This window comes from Sminthopsis crassicaudata, chromosome 3, assembly GCF_048593235.1.
Source record: "Sminthopsis crassicaudata isolate SCR6 chromosome 3, ASM4859323v1, whole genome shotgun sequence".
Classification (NCBI taxonomy): Eukaryota; Metazoa; Chordata; class Mammalia; order Dasyuromorphia; family Dasyuridae; genus Sminthopsis; species Sminthopsis crassicaudata.
In genome coordinates this window covers 444,516,851-444,535,445 of record NC_133619.1, presented here as the reverse complement: position 1 = coordinate 444,535,445, position 18,595 = coordinate 444,516,851, and the positions used below count along the sequence as shown (strand labels likewise).

General features: G+C 32.0%; 1 protein-coding gene across 2 annotated transcripts in view; it reads left to right on the top strand.

Moving 5' to 3' along the window:
* CERS6 (ceramide synthase 6) overlaps window positions 1-18,595 on the top strand; it is a 287,494-nt gene that overhangs the window by 163,239 nt on the left and 105,660 nt on the right. The gene's annotated exons all lie outside the window — the stretch shown is intronic.

The following is an 18,595-nucleotide window of genomic DNA, read 5'->3' as shown; positions in this document are numbered from 1 at the left end:
GGAGATCTCAACCTTGCACTCTCAGAATTAGATAAATCAAACCACAAAATAAATAAGAAAGAAGTCAAAGAGGTAAATGGAATACTAGAAAAGTTTGATATGATAGATCTTTGGCAAAAGCTAAATGGAGACAGAAAGGAGTATACTTTCTTCTCAGCAGTTCATGGAACCTATACAAAAATTGATCATATACTAGGGCATAAAAACCTCAAAATCAAATGCAGTAAGGCAGAAATAGTAAATGCATCCTTTTCAGACGATAATGCAATCAAAATTACATTTAATAAAAAGCCAGGGGAAAATAGACCAAAAAATAATTGGAAACTAAATAATCTTATACTAAAGAATGATTGGGTAAAACAGCAAGTCATAGACATAATTAATAACTTCACCCAAGAAAATGACAATAATGAGACATCATACCAAAATGTGTGGGATACAGCCAAAGCAGTAATAAGGGGAAGTTTTATATCTCTACAGGCCTACTTGCATAAAATAGAGAAAGAGAGGGCCAACGAATTGGGCTTACAACTAAAATTGCTAAAAAAAGAACAAATTAAAAACCCCCAGACAAACACAAAACTTGAAATTCAAAAAATAAAAGGTGAGATTAATAAAATTGAAAGTAAAAAAAAAAATTAATTAATAAAACTAAGAGTTGGTTCTATGAAAAAATCAACAAAATAGGCAAACCCTTAGTAAACCTGATTAAAAAAAGGAAAGAGAAAAAGCAAATTGTTAGTCTTGAAAATGAAAAGGGAGAACTCACCACTAATGAAGAGGAAATTAGAACAATAGTTAGGAGATACTTTGCTCAACTTTATGCCGATAAATTCGATAACTTAATTGAAATGGAAGAATACCTTCAAAAATATAGCTTGCCCAGATTAACAGAGGAAGAAGTAAATAGTCTAAATAGTCCCATCTCAGAAAAAGAAATAGACCAAGCTATTAACCAACTTCCTAAGAAAAAGTCCCCAGGACCAGATGGATTTACATGTGAATTTTACCAAACATTTAAAGAACAACTAACTCCAATGCTATGTAAACTATTTGAAAAAATAGGGATTGAAGGAGTCCTACCAAATTCCTTCTATGACACAGACATGGTACTGATACCTAAACCAGATAGATCGAAAACTAAAGAAAACTATAGACCAATTTCCTTAATGAATATTGATGCTAAAATCTTAAATAAGATATTAGCAAATAGACTTCAGAAAATCATCCCCAGGATAATACACTATGACCAAGTGGGATTTATACCAGGAATGCAGGGCTGGTTTAATATTAGGAAAACTATTAGTATAACTGACCATATTAATAATCAAATTAATAAAAACCATATGATCATCTCAATAGATGCAGAAAAAGCATTTGATAAAATCCAACATCCATTCCTACTAAAAACGCTTGAGAGTATAGGAATAAATGGACTATTCCTTAAAATAATAAGGAGCATATATTTAAAACCTTCAGTAAACATCATATGTAATGGCGATAAACTAGAACCTTTCCCTATAAGATCAGGAGTGATACAAGGTTGCCCACTATCACCATTACTTTTCAATATAGTACTAGAAACTCTAGCCTCGGCAATAAGAGCCGAGAAAGAGATTCAAGGAATTAGAGTAGGAAACGAGGAAATCAAATTATCACTTTTCGCAGATGACATGATGGTATACTTAGAGAATCCCAAACACTCTGCTAAAAAGCTATTAAAATAATTCAGAATTTTAGCAAAGTTGCAGGATACAAAATAAATCCACATAAATCCTCAGCATTTTTATACATTACCAACACACTCCAACAGCAAGAGATACAAAGAGAAATTCCATTCAAAATAACGGTCAATAGTATAAAATATTTGGGAATATATCTACCAAAGGAGAGTCAGGAATTATATGAGCAAAATTACAAAACACTTGCCACAAAAATAAAGTCAGATTTAAATAATTGGAAAGACATTCAGTGCTCTTGGATAGGCCGAGCAAATATAATTAAGATGACAATACTCCCTAAACTAATCTATTTATTTAGTGCTATACTAATCAGACTTCCAAGAAACTATTTTAATAACCTAGAAAAAATAACAACAGAATTCATATGGAACAACAAAAGGTCGAGAATTTCAAGGGAAGTAATGAAAAAAAAATTAAGTGAAGGTGGTCTAGCTGTACCTGATCTAGAACTGTATTATAAAGCAACAATCACCAAAACCATTTGGTATTGGCTAAGAAATAGACTAGTTGATCAGTGGCATAGGTTAGGTTCACAGGGCAAGATAGTGAATAAAAATAGCAATCTAGTGTTTGACAAACCCAAAGATCCCAACTTTTGGGATAAGAATTCATTATTTGACAAAAACTGCTGGGAAAACTGGAAATTAGTATGGCAGAAACTAGGCATGGACCCACATTTAACACCACATACTAAGATTAGATCAAAATGGGTCCAAGATTTAGGCATAAAGGAGGAAATCATAAATAAATTGGAGGAACATGGGATGGTTTATCTCTCAGATTTGTGGAGGAGGAAGGAGTTTGTGTCCAAGGGAAAACTAGAGACCATTATTTATCTCAAAATACAACATTTTGATTACACCAAATTAAAAAGTTTCTGCACAAACAAAACTAATGCAAACAAGATTAGAAGGGAAGTAACAAATTGGGAAAACATTTTTACAGTTAAAGGTTCTGATAAAGGCCTCATCTCCAAAATATACAGAGAATTGACTTCAATTTATAAGAAATCAAGCCATTCTCCAATTGATAAATGGTCAAAGGATATGAATAGACAATTTTCAGATGATGAAATTAAAAAACTATTTCCACTTTCATATGAAAGAGTGTTCCAAATCACTATTGATCAGAGAAATGCAAATTAAGACAACTCTGAGATATCATTACCTGTCAGATTGGCTAAGATGACAGGAACAAATAATTATGAATGTTGGAGAGGATGTGGGAAAACTGGGACACTGATGCATTGTTGGTGGAGTTGTGAAAGAATCCAACCATTCTGGAGAGCAATCTGGAATTATGCCCAAAAAGTTATCAAAATGTGCATACCCTTTGACCCAGCTGTTACTACTACTGGGCTTATATCCCAAGGAAATACTAAAGAAGAGAAAGGGACCTGTATTGCCAAAATGTTTGTGGCAGCCCTTTTCATATTGGCTAGAAGCTGGAAGATGAATGGATGTCCATCAATGGGAGAATGGTTGGGTAAATTATGGTATATGAAGGTTATGGAATATTATTGTTCTGTAAGAAATGACCAACAGGAGGAATACAGAGAGGCTTGGAGAAACTTACATCAACTGATGCTAAGTGAAACGAGCAGAACCAGGAGATCATTATATACTTCAACAATGATACTGTATGAAGATGTATTCTGATGGAAGTGGATATCTTCAACATAGAGAAGAGCTAATCCAATTCCAATTGATGGACAGAATCAGCTCATCCAGAAAAGGAACACTGGGAAATGAGTGTAAACTTGTTATTTTTACCTTCTGAATCCAATTCTTCCTGTGCAACAAGAAATTCAGTTCTACACACATATATTGTATCTAGAATATATTGTAATATATTTAACATGTATAAGACTGCCTGCCATCTCGGGGAGGGGGTTGGGGGAGGAAGGGAAAAAATCTGAACAGAAGTAAGTGCAAGGGATAATGTTGTAAAAAATTACCCATGCATATGTACTGTCAAAAAAAAAAGTTATAATTATAAAATAAAATAAAATAAATTAAATTTAAAAAAAAATTAGAATTGAACAAATGGACATGAATGACTCAAATAAGACATCAGGAATCATTCAAATAAAACAAAAAAGAAAGAAAAGATAGAAGAAAATGGAAAAACAACTGACCAGGAAAATAGAGGGGAGAACAGAAGTAGAAGGAAAAATGCATAAGAAAGGGAGAGGTGCTATAAAAGGGGAAGACAGATTGAAGGAAGTAGTGATCATAAGCAAAACATTGGTGAGTAGGGAAAGCAGGCAAGGGGAAAATAAGATGGTGGGAAATACAGTTAGTAATTTTATCTGTGAATGTGAATGGAATGCACTCTCCTATAAAGCAGAAGCAAATAGCAGACTGGATTAACATCCAGAATCCTAAAATCTATTGTTTACTAGAAACACATTTAAAGCAGAATGATACATATAGAGTAAAGGTAAAAGACTGGAACAGAATCTATTATGCTGTGGCTGAAGTAAAAAAACAAACAGGGATAGCAATTCAGATCAAACAAAACCAAAAAATAGATTTAATTAAGAGAGATAAGGAAGGAAACTACATTTTGCTAAAGGGGATACCATAGCTAATGAAATAATATCAATACTAATCATATATGCACCAAATAGTATAGCATCCAAATTCCTATAGGAGAAGTTAAGAGAGTTGCAAAAAGAATTAGACAAAAAACTATACTAGTGAGGGGTCTCAATCTTGCTCTCTTAGAACTAGATAAATCGAACAAAATAAGTAAGAAAGAAGTTAAGAAGGTAAATAGAATTTTAGGATTCACCATTTGTATTTGAGGGAGTGAAAAGTGAGTGAAAAATGCATACAACTATGAGCTACAAAATGTTAGTATGTATTAAATTAGTATGCATGTCAAAGGCATTTTGACAACTCTCATTGTATTAAATCACAAAAATAGAAGGGACAGATTTCCCTTTTTTTTCTCCTGAAGGACTCATGAAAATTGATTGATTTTAAGCATGTTAAAAATAAGGTAATTTTATATATATATATATAGTATGCTGTTCTCTAACAAAGCATTTAGCAAAGATTCAGAATAGTTTACTATCATATTGCAGTTTTAGTAATACTTCCTTTTTATTGAAATGCTTGAAATCTATTGTACAAATCAGTGATCTTTTGTTTTCTTCTAGCTTGTATACAATTGCATAGGTTAATCTAAAACTATTTGTTTACTTAAATGAATTATTCCTTAATATTTCCTTATCATTTTGAAACTAATATGTTTCCGGGAGAAGATAGTATAGGTTTGTTTTACTCAACATTTATATACAATTTCACAAAGTGGTTTTGTGACTGATAAAATTTCACAGTTAAACAATACTTCACTACTAATAAAGTGAGAAAATTTCTGAGTTGTTTGAAAAGTGATAGGATTCTAGTGAAGTGACCATAGATGATTTCTGGATGTATCACTGAGAGCCTGAAAGAATGCTACAGCCCAAAATTCCCACACAGAAGAGACATCAAAACCTACTGTGAGTGGCAATAGGAGAAAGTTTTTTAAAGCCCATAAAAATAAGGTCTGCTATTTTCTTTTTTTGTCATTCTTATATTGAGAGAAAAACATTGGAGTCGGATCAAAAGGAGAATATGTCTTTATATGTCTTTTATTCATAAAGACAGGCTGCGGCTTTACTTGTCAACACTAAGGTTAGGAACATTGGGTTCTTTTGAAAACATGAAAAGCTTGTTGAAGAGGTAATTTTTATTGAACACATTTTAGAAAATTCATGGTTAAGTCAGTTTGCTTGAAAAACCTAGGATCTCATAAGCCATTTTCATTTTTTTTAGGGTTACATATTGTATCTTTTATTGACACATGTAAGTTTTATTGGTACAGTGATGCTATGACTTTTGAATTTTGAAAATCTATGTATAATTAAAGTCTACTCTTTAAATTAAAAAAACCCCAGCAAGGTTAGAATATTGATCTCTCAAAGAAAACAGCATTTAATAAGTACTTACTTTATTGCACATTTTATACTAAGTATCTTACAAATATCTTCATTTGATCTTCATAACAAACTTGTGAGGTAGATAGGTGATATATTATATATGCATAAATATTGATCCACTTGAACAATCTGCTATGCTATTTAGTATCTTTTCTTTTTATCATCATAAAATTTCACTCATGTCTTTTTTTTTTTTCTTGAGAGGAATTTTTGGTTATGACAAAAAAATTTTGTTGCCATCAGACTATTTGCTAGGACTTAGGAGAAATGATGTCTTTTTCATCCCAAAAAGTTTTATTATAGGGTCTCCTCCCTATTTGACTTGATACATGGTCAACCTACTTAAAGGGAAAATAAATAGATTCTATTGGAGCAAAATTATCCCTTTAAGCTCTAAAGCATCTATGCTTCTAAAGTTTCAATGAGCCTCATTCATTTACATTCCTTTAAACAACTTTTCAATAGAATTAATTAGCATACTCTTTTGACAATTTCTAATGAACCAGATTCTAAAATATTTTGTGAAAGGACTTTAGATACCCAAATAATCAACCTATATGTTAATACTTAAGTGCTCAGATTTATCTTTATCCTATCAAAAGGACTGAACTTTGACTCTAGAGAGACCTACATTTAAATCATTGTTCTGACACTAAATAGGAATAATTTAATCAGTTTTAGTCTCAATATCTATCTTTTTAAAAAAAAAAATTTTATTAATTTTTATAATTATAACATTTTCTTTGATAGTGCATATTCATATATATATATATATATATATATATATATATATATATATATATATATATATATATATTTTTTTTTTTTTTTTTTACAACATTATCCCTTGTACTCCCTTCTGTTCCAAATTTTTCCCCTCCTTCCCTCCACCCCCTCCCCTAGATGGCAGGCATTCCCATACATATTGAATATCTTATAGTATATCTTAGGTACAATATATATGTGCAGAACTGAATTTTGTTGTTGTTGTTGTTACAAAGGAAGGATTGTATTGGGAAGCTAAAAGTAATCTGGGAAGAAAAACAAAACAAAACAGTGGTCACAGTTTATACTCATTTCCTAGTGTTCCTTTTCTGGATGAGCTGATTCTGTCCATCATTGATCAATTGGAATTGGATTAGCTCTTCTCTATGTTGAAGATATCCACTTCCATCAGAATACATCTTCATACAGTATCATTGTTGAAGTATATAATGATCTCCTGGTTCTGCTCGTTTCACTTAGCATCAGTTGATGTAAGTCTCTCCAAGCCTCTCTGTATTCCTCCTGTTGGTCATTTCTTACAGAACAATAATATTCCATAACCTTCATATACCATAATTTACCCAACCATTCTCCCATTGATGGACATCCATTCATCTTCCAGCTTCTAGCCACTATGAAAAGGGCTGCCACAAACTTTTGACACATACAGGTCCCTTTCTCTTCTTTAGTATTTCCTTGGGATATAAGCCCAGGAGTAGCACTGCTGGGTCAAAGGGTATGCACATTTTGATAACTTTTTGGGCATAATTCCAGATTGCTCTCCAGAATGGTTGGATTCTTTCACAACTCCACCAACAATGCATCAGTGTCCCAGTTTTCCCACATCCCCTCCAACATTTATAATTATTTGTTCCTGTCATCTTAGCCAATCTGACAGATAATGATATCTTAGAGTTGTCTTAATTTGCATTTCTCTGATCAATAGTGATTTGGAACACTCTTTCATATGAAAGTGGAAATAGTTTTTTAATTTCATCATCTGAAAATTGTCTGTTCATATCCTTTGACCATTTATCAATTGGAGAATGGCTTGATTTCTTATAAATTGAAGTCAATTCTCTGTATATTTTGGAGATGAGGCCTTTATCAGAACCTTTAACTGTAAAAATGTTTTCCCAATTTGTTACTTCCCTTCTAATCTTGTTTGCATTAGTTTTGTTTGTGCAGAAACTTTTTAATTTGGTGTAATCAAAATGTTGTATTTTGAGATAAATAATGGTCTCTAGTTTTCCCTTGGACACAAACTCCTTCCTCCTCCACAAATCTGAGAGATAAACCATCCCATGTTCCTCCAATTTATTTATGATTTCCTCCTTTATGCCTAAATCTTGGACCCATTTTGATCTTATCTTAGTATGTGGTGTTAAATGTGGGTCCATGCGTAGTTTCTGCCATACTAATTTCCAGTTTTCCCAGCAGTTTTTGCCAAATAATGAATTCTTATCCCAAAAGTTGGGATCTTTGGGTTTGTCAAACAGTAGATTGCTATTTTTATTCACTATCTTGTCCTGTGAACCTAACCTATTCCACTGATCAACTAGTCTATTTCTTAGCCAATACCAAATGGTTTTGGTGATTGTTGCTTTATAATATAGTTCTAGATCAGGTACAGCTAGACCATCTTCATTCAATTTTTTTTTTCATTACTTCCCTTGAAATTCTCGACCTTTTGTTGTTCCATATGAATTCTGTTGTTATTTTTTCTAGGTCATTAAAATAGTTTCTTGGGAGTCTGATTGGTATAGCACTAAATAAATAGATTAGTTTAGGGAGTATTGTCAAGTTGACTATATTCGCTTGCCCTATCCAAGAGCACTTAATGTCTTTTCAATTATTTATTTTTGTGGCAAGTGTTTTGTAATTTTGCTCATATAATTCCTGACTTTCCTTTGGTAGATATATCCCAAATATTTTATACTATCGGCCGTTACTTTGAATGGATTTTCTTTTTGTATCTCTTGCTGTTGAACTGTGTTGGTAATGTATAAAAATGCTGAGGATATATGTGGATTTATTTTGTATCCTGCAACTGTGCTAAAGTTCTGAATTATTTCTAATAGCTTTTTAGCAGAGTCTTTGGGGTTCTCTAAGTATACCATCATGTCATCTCAATATCTATCTTTAAAATGGGGGTAATAATATTTGTTATACTTAGTTTAAAGGGCTATTGTGAAGTACACAATATGGATGGATGGATATAGTTTTGGGTTTTTTTATACAAATTTTAAAGTACTATGCAAATATTAGTTATGAATATTGTGTTTATATTGCATACTATATAATAGGTAGCTCACTATCTCATTGGCTTTTTTCTTGGTAAATATGAAGGCATTTAAAATTCAACTACATTTAACAACTATTGAGTACGTCCTGCATTTAGGGGACTATTCTTTCATGGAGATAAGATACCATGGTTTCCCTAGAACTGCAGTACAAGATCTTATTATTTTGAATTTTCTGTGCATTTTGAAATAGTTATTTTGTTTCTCATAACTACAGAGAAAGAAATATCGCCAATGAAATATTGCTCACTAGGGTTAAGTGAATGATGTTACTGCTATGCTTTTAGCTTTTTTATAAAATGTTCAAGTTGGGAAATAAGAGGTGTAGATATCCCCTGTGTGGTCCCAGTACCAGTCAGACATGTGGTACCAGGGGCTGCAGCACTTAAAAGCACTTGGTGGTCATGACTGATCATTAGTATCCAGGGGTCAGCCTATAACTCTGTGTGTTCTAGTTAGGTCAGGTGGTGACTCATATAAGTGACCTTATAAATTGTGAGTCCTGAAAATTTCTGAGCTCCAGCTAGTCCCAGCCCCAACACAGTAGCAGTTAAATCTTTGAAGAATTGTAGGAAATCCAAGGACCTTTTATGAGTATCTTTGCAATAAAGCTTACCTGTTTACTTTACTTCAGGCTAATGAAGTAATTAGGTAGGGATATGAATAAGTTGCTGAAACTGAAATCAGAAGAATTGAGTGTAGATATAACCTCAAAACACTAGCTATGTAATCTTAGGTAAATCAGTCAATTTCAATCTACTTCAGTTTCCTCATCCATAAAATGGGAATAATAAAACCTCCCAGGGTTGCTTTAAGGATCAAATGAGGCAATATTTATAAAGTGCTTTACAAACTTTGAAGCTGTATATAATTGTTAACTATTATTAATATATTTCTATTTTCTTGAGGAGCTGAGCAATAAATATTACCATATAATAAAAAAAATTTAAAAACAATCTATTTACTGACAAGGTTGTTTGGAGACTCAAAGTAGCTACTGAATTCTAGTGCTCTAGAAAGGCTTTTCTGTAGATTTCTTTCTATCTGGCTTTGTCCCTGACTGTTTTGTAATCCAGAGCTATTTCCAAGGATTTACATCCCTGTCCTTGTTCCAAGCAGTATGAAGTGGGAGCCATCATAAGCCCACTGTCAATATCAGTGTTTGGATTGATAGTTTGAAATGTCTTGACTGTTCAGTTGCTCTGCCTCTTTTATACAATTATCCTGCTTCCCCCCCCACCTTTCTTTAGTAACTTCTGTAGTTTTTTTCTTCTTCTCTTCTATTGTCACTACTAAAGCCAAATCATCACAATTAAACCTTTGGGTATGACTATCAAAGCTGTGAATGTGGCAAAGCTAATTTAGAAGGGTATCAAAGGTAATAATTCCAATTGATTTTACTTGAATAAAAATAAAATAATAATCTCAAGCAAATTCTAGTTATTGTTGTCTTCATTTCTGTATTACTAGCATGCTTCTGCCCATGGGATAATTTCATTCAATGTAGCTCTTAAACTTTGACTTATCTCTCTCTTCCATTTTACCCAAACTAGTCAGTTTTCAGCCCAATTTCTTTTTTTTCCCCTTTTGCTTATTTCTAGTGTTTGTTGTTTTCCCCCAAACACCAATGGCTGTCTTTGTATTTTAAACCTTTTCACAAGGTCCTATCTGGAGTGTTAGAATAGTCTCTTAACTCTCCCCTCCGATATCAGACTCTTCTTTCTCTAAAATACTCTATATACCACTGTTTCTTTCCTCCTTCTAACCATCATTCTAATCTCTTCAGGCCTCTGGTTAAAAAAGAAAAAAAAATTAAAAGTTCACTGTCTCTTATTTACTACCACTTGAAATTTAGATTTTTCCTATCCCATCTTTTAAGAACTTTCACTATTTGACTGTTGTCTGGCTAAATTTATCTTATACCTTTTCTTGTGTTGTCTCATTAGTCTAAAATTCCTTCTACATTCCCCATGGCCAAACAATCTTTTAGGATTTGCATCCTTGGTAAAAGAAAGGGGAAGGGAATGGGGAAAATATTTATTTATTAGATTTATTTGTTTATTTACTTATATCTACTATGGGCAAGGCAGTTTATTATAGGCTTTTTACAAATATTAGTTAATTTGATTTTCAAAATAATCTTTAGTGGTAAGTGCTATTATTACTCTTATGTAACAATTGAGGAAAGGGAAGGGAACATAAATGACTTGCCCATGGATGCATAGTTAATAGTATCTGAGGCCAGATTTGAATATCGGTCTCTCTGACTTCACTCCCATTGATTCAGCCATTGTACCATTGGCTGCCTCTTGTATGTTTCCATGAACATTGTAGCCCTAACTGATTGATCTTTTGCTATTTGATGTCCATCACCTAACTTGGTATTTGCTTTTCTTTATTATTATCAGTCTTTTTTGTGTAATTTTTATAAGCTCCTTGAGGAACAGAATCATATTTTTTGCTTATTTTGATTCTCTCCTCCTTAATCCCCTTTAGAATTATAGGACTAGACTTAGACCATGACTGTTATAATCATTTAGCAAACCTACAAAATAACTTTTCTTAGTAAGGGCAATTAAGAAGTAAAGTGGAGAGTGCTGAACTAGGAATCAGAAACATCTAAATTCAAATCCTGCTCCTAACATTTCATTGTGTGACCATGGCAAATTACCATTCAGTCTCAGTTTCCTCACCTATAAAATGAAAGAATAATTACATCTACTTCTCAATGTTGTGAGAATTAAAGGAATTATATGTGAAACACTTTGCAAACTTTAAAAGATTGCGTAAAGTTGACTATTAGTAAATAATAAGTGTTTCAGCATCAAACCAGTGGCATCAGACCAGTAGGCTGGGTCTAGATGTAAATAATGCCCTTTTCTCCATAAAAATCTCCTGATTCCAAAAGCCAAAATTAATCTTTTCTATTTCTGAATTTTTATAGAATTTATTTGAATTTTCCCAGAAACTCATTGCATTTTGCCTTGTATTATAAACTCTATTGAAGGACTGAACTGTCTTATTCATCTTTTCATCCTGGCAATATACTGTCTGCTTAGCACCTGGTAAATTTTCAGTAAATATTAGTTGAATAAATGACTTGATTTAGACTCTGATCTCAATAAGAATTTCTTTTTCTATAGAAAGACAGAAAAGAATCTTACTCTATAAATCATTTGCTTTTTCTCTTACTCTTTTCAATAATCTCTTTTTTTTTTTTTGCCTCTGCCTATAATTATGTTCAATTCTCCCCATTCTTTTGGGGATGAACAAAAAAATCCCTTTAATCTCCATGTTTTAGCTACTAAACTTGATGAAAGTAGGATATTCTCCTTATACTTTCACTTCTTCACCACCAGTTTACTCTTAATCCCTTGGTATTAGGTTTCTTCCTACATCACTTCTGAATCTGGATCTTCAATAACCTCCTGAATGTTAATCCAATTACTTTTTCCACATTTTATTTTACCTTTCTGCTGCCTTTGATATTATTGATCATTATTTTCATTTTGAACTTCTCTTTCTCTTTGGCTTCTATGACTTTGTATTTCTTTAATTGTCTATTTATATACTTCTCTGTCTTTTGTTCAGTAATGGTTCTTTCTCCTCCAGCTCTTTAAATAGGGGATTACTTCAGTATTCTTAGCTGTCTTCCCTTTCTACTCCATCCATAATGATCTTATCCACTGTTTTGACATCACCTATTATGTCAGTGACTGCTAATCTATATCAACAATTCTGATTTAAGAAGAAACAAAACACCCTTTATTTTAATATTTGCAGATGCCTGTTAGAAAGCTCCATTTAGTTGTCCTTATGATATTCAATGTGTCTAAAATGAATGAATCATTTATTTAGGGCTGGAAGAGACCCTAGAAACCATGTAGTGCAATCTCCTCATTTACACTGTGAAGATGTGAAGTTCTATCATTTTCTTCCTGAACTAACTCCTTCTGAGTTACCTACTAGTTTCATCATTCTCCTATTTAACCAATATAAAAAATCCTAAAGTAATTTAAAAAATGTCTCTTTCTCCCTTATTTGGCCAATCCAATTAGTCTTAATATTCTGTCAGTTCTATTTCTGGAAGGTATCTGCTGTCTCTTTTTTCCATACTCTGTATTCTTACTGCCACCATGTTATTCTAGATTAAATCCTGACTACTATTCACTTGACAGACTTACTTCCCTGCCTCTAATCTTTTTTCTTTCTATATTAGACACCAATGAAGTTGACTAAAATATATTTCCGATTAAGTTACTCTCTGGAATAAGAAAAAAAAAGCATTTTAATCTACTGTCTGCAGTAAATTGTCTAAATTCCATAGGCTGAGATTTAGGGCTTTTCATTACTATACTTCAAGATAATTCTTCAGATTTGTTCCATGCTTTTCTCACTGACTATTCTTCTCTACTCCATGCTTTTGCTATTCTTTCAAACTGAAATTTTCTTCTCTTCCTTACTAATTCTCAATCTGACCTTTCTCTCTTTTTCTACTTCCTATCCCATCTCTGCCTATTGACACCCTTACCCTACTTCATCAAGCTCAAATTCGACCTTTTCCAAGAAGCCTTCTCTGATTTGTCAATTTAAATAGTTTCTCCTTCCTTTGAACTTTCATAGAACCTAGCTTAAGTTCTTACATTTTGTGTTATTTATTTACATTTGTGGTATCTTTGCTCTACTAGATTATAAACTATTTGATGGAGAGCAATGGGATTCTTTCACAGCACCTTAGATATAGCATTCTCTCACTGAACATTTGTTGTCTTTATTTACCCTAGAAACTAAAAGACTAAATTTTTTTTACACTGGAGATTGTCACTCATGGACACATATGTATGTATGATATGTACATATGGAGAGACAGAAACAGAGAGGAAAGGAAGGAGAGAAAAAGGGAGGAAAATAGGGGGAGCAGAGAAAGGGAGGAAAATAGGGGGAGCAGAGAAAGGGAGGGAGAGAGAAGATAAGAGGGATAGAGGAAGAAAGTAAAAAGGAGAGAAAGAAGGAGGAAAAGATAGAGGGAGGGAAGGGGGGAAGACAGAGAGAGAGAGAGAGAGAATGAGAATGTGTGTGTGTTAATTTTTTTGTTGGAGGGATATTTCTAGAAAAATCAAGTCAATCATTTGGTATTTTTATTATTTAGGATCAATGGGAATTTCATTAGAGCTAATGAAATATAATGCAAGGATTGAATATTCCATTTTTGTTTTAGATAAAGACCAGAATTACAAGACTAAAAATAATTGCCCTAATGAGATATGGAACTTGTGAAAATAATTATTTTTATGATCAATATATCTATATTATTGTGAATGTTCACTCTATTCATCGCTTCATTTCAGAACTAATTTGCCTCTTTATTGGATCTCTAAAATAGAAATTGATCTATGCAACAAAGTTGTGTTATCTAAAGAACTTTTTCTGTGTGACCATTTTATCATGAGTTTTCTTCCATGTGCATAGTTGACTTTTTCTTTCAAACTTTTTAATCAATACCTTCTATTGTCCTTGCCTTTAATGAGAAATACAGTAGCCCATTGTATCTATTACATTATCAGGAAGTTTTCTTTTAATATTGTTTCTTTTTATTTATTCATTAGCTGGTAAGAAAGAAGACAAGGAACCCTGCTTAGTATAGATAAGAACATTTTTCTCCCAATGGTGGAACATAGCAGGAGGCAGACTGGTATAATGGACAGAATGTAGGAAGATGGAGGTTCAAATCCCACCCCGGATAGTTATTAGCTATGTGTCCCTGAATAAATACTGTAAGCCTTAAGCCCTCGTTTATAAAATTAAGGGATTCAACTAGGTGACCTCTTGGGTCTCTTCTAGTTCTAAATCTATAATATTGTCAATGACATTAGGCCTCTCAGTTGTGTATAGGATAGTATCGGTGACAAAAACAATCAGAGACTCTCAGAGTAGGAAAAATCAAAAAAGGGTTTATTATGATCTCATGAGAAAAGGCATTTCTCATCTGACAAGGTGTTTGTCAGTAAGGATTGCAAAGCATAAATTGCAAAACACAAGATTAAACACCCTGAAAGCAGAATCTTCTACTCTACCTGCCCTTTTCTCCCATTGTTTGGGAGAGTCCAGACTTACATTCTAATTGAGGAAATCTAACTCAGAAATAAAAATATACATGTCATTAATAATAAGCTCTTAATTTAAATTATCCCAGAGACCTGCAATACAAGCAGAGATTCTCAGATAAGAGAACTCAAAACTATCATTACCTTTAAATGTACTTTAATGTTAATTAAGTGATGGTGGAATACAGGAGGAGATAAACACCTGTAACTTTTAGCTATAACTCTATTTGTTATTATAAAGTCTGAAGTCACAATTAAAGCTATAGTTTAAGGCTATATTCCCATGAGAGTGTTTTCACTCAGTTAATTCCACACAGTTGTATGCTATATTCATCTGTAGTGAGTCATATCTTATCTCCTCATTCTCTATCTTAACTCTGGTGAGTAGAAATCATTAAATCACCTTTATATGATATAGCATGTTTAAAAAACAGCATTTCTTAAACTATTTAGTGGAAATCTAGTATCTGTAGAATATGAAGAACTTTGCTGCTCCTGATATTTTTCTCATTAAGAATATCAAATGTGTTCCAAATATTTATTATATTTGATAATTATTTTAGTGTAAAAATAGGTTTAATTTTTTTGTTTTATTTGAAATTCAGAAATTTCTCCTCCATGTCATTTTGGTTAAGTCTCCCTCCCCTTTATCTGAGTTATTCTAAATCCTCAAAACTAGTAATTTATTAATTTCATCCATATATTTCAAACCTAAAATTATCCCATGTACAAATTAATTTTAAAAATACATGAAGTAGTAAATCATTGCTATTTAGATATCTTTTTTCCATTTTTGCTTTTTTGTTCCTATCTGGAAACTCTTTCCACAATGCAAATTGGCAATTCATCTATAATTTAGAGTCTTAAGAAATTGCCTTAGCATTGAGAGGTTAAGTGACTTGCCTTAAGTGGAACTTAGTAGTAATAGGAGGCAACATCTGATCTCAGGCCTTCCTGACTTCAAAGCTAGATTTTTATCCATTATCTCATACTACCTGGCATAGTCTCCCCCCCCCATAAATCTCAAAACATCACAAAAATATACATGCCAAAACCTGAATTTACAAAACTTCTAATTTAGGAAGTAATGGTTTGTCTTGAAAACTTCTTACCCTTACCAAGAAAAAAAAAAGCATTACTAGGGTTCAGCTAGTACCCAATATTGTAAAAAATCTAATTGAGATTTCAGTTGATAAATTTTCTAGAATGAATTTTTTTTGCATACAGAGAGATCAACTCCATTAAAGAAGGACACTATTTTAAGAAAGGTAATTAAAGTGTACCTGGCAGAGGAACATCAGATAGTGCTCAATCAATTAGCAAACATTTATAAAATGCCTACTGTATGCCAGATACACTGCTAAGTGTTGGGCATACAAAGAAGGAAACAAAATAAAATAGTTCTAAGTCAAACCCCATAAATTTTGGATAGAAAATGCCAAATGCATTCAGAAAAAGTACTCCAGAGATTAAATGTAAGTCAACATACCTGCTATGTTCACTTTTTTCTGTTTTGTTTTGTTTTTTTCTCTCCTATGGTTTCTCCCTTTTGTTATGATTTTTTTCTCCTTATATGATCTATAAAGAAATGTGTATTTTAAAAAGTTAACATACATTTATGACCAGAAAAATAAAATAGTTAATAAAGAAAAAAATAAAATAGTTCTGCCCTCAAGGAAATTACGCTCTAAAGGGGGTACAACACATACAAAAAAACAAACAAAAAAAAACCACAGATGCTATATAACAAAAACAATTAAGAGAAGCAAATATCCAATATATTGTTAAGAGTTTAGAGTAGCATGCTTGGGATATTAAAGTATAAAGAAGAATTTTCCATCTCAATAATAAAATATCTATAAAACATCTGGTAATTGCCTGCATTATGGGTTGTTTTGTATTTGTATAGTTCTTATATATTTATGTAATGTTTCTGATATTTTCCCTATGTCTATTATTTCACTTTTTCATCATAGTAATGTCTATAGTAAGGCTACTATTAAACTCATTTTTCAAAGGAACATTGAGGCACAGAGGTAAAATAAAAATTAACATTTATGTAAGTAAAAATCTTACTTTTATAAATGAGTAAAATAAAGTTCAAAGATATTAAATGACTTTCTAAAGACCACATAGCCAATTGATCTATATTCTTTTCTTTTATTCTGCCTTGCTTCTAAATTCCTGAGCTCAGGCTGAACTTCTTAAGCCCCAATTAATTAGTGCTGAGAAGAAGTTCTAGGTATCATAAATTTCATATTAATATTCTTTTCAATTCATTTGAACAAAACTATTTTCATAGGACTAAAGGTAAAAAAAATGACAGAAAATACTTATTATAAGAATAATAAAATTTTTTAAAAGGTCAGGTAAAATTATTGTTTATGTTGTGTTTTTTAATCTTAAAATGGTTTCCTTTGAATGTTGTCAGCAATTTCTCTATAATTCATGCTCTTAGTTATCTGGTGCTCTGAAAGGCTAGATGTCTTGCCCATGGTTATATACCCAGTATTTGTCAGAGGCATGGCTGGAACTGTTGATAGTGCATAGGTAAAAATTTCTCTGTATTTCATATTTTTCTCCTATGACTATAACCTACTTAATTTAAAATTCTTCAGTGCATTAATGAAGTAGTAAAGAAAAAAGTGAAAATTATGATGGAATATACTTCCTAAAAATGTATATACTACCACCATCAAGATATAGTATTTATTATTGCTCTTAAAAGTTGTTATATATTCCAAATAGGAAATCAAGGCAATTGTTGATATAGCCCATATCCATCTTGTTTCTGAAGGAAACTTGTGAATTCATTGTGATGATCTCCCTCATGTTTAAACAATTACTTTATTATGTCCTGTCTAGGCGACTATAATTTCCTTCTGGGTATCCTCTTCAAATTCATCCAGAAACAACTACAGTTACAGAATATTTTAGAACCTTGTTATAACACAACTCAGTATAACAAAACAGGGACTCACAAATATGAGTTAGTTTATGCATACTGAAATGTTAACTACATAAAGTCTTCTGCATACTAGTCAGATAAAATATGGAGATAGCATATCCCTCAATGCCAGTATCCGAAAAATAAGAGGAATATTTCCATGATGAATACCATGGAAATCATTATGTAAAATAGTATTCCTATTAGATTTTCCATATAAAATATACATTTCTGTAACAATCTACTGAATCTTTACAGCAGAATAGTCATTTTGGTGTTAATTATAGGATGAAAACAAAAAATTGAAATTTTTGTCAGGAACAGAATATGTAATAATCAAATGGCTGCTTGAAGGCTTAAACTAATATTCCATTCTAACTCTACTATATATTATTAAATGATATCATTGTAAAGTAGTTTCAGATTATCCAGATAATAACCTACAATCATTGAAAAGTTACATAGAGATCATCTGGTCAAAAATATTTTATATATATAATGTAACAAGAGTACAGAAGTTAAAGGACTTGCCCATGGTCATCCATAATAGATTAAGAAAAAAAGATATAGAATACTGTCACATACATATGTGGAATTATTTGTATTGGAGACAATATTTCACTGTCTTGTATCTAGTTCTGATTTATCTCATACATATTTTCAAAAGCAAGGCATTTGCTATTCTGTTTCTGAAGTATTTTATATACCTTTGCCTGGAGGCTAATAGGCCCAATACTCTAACT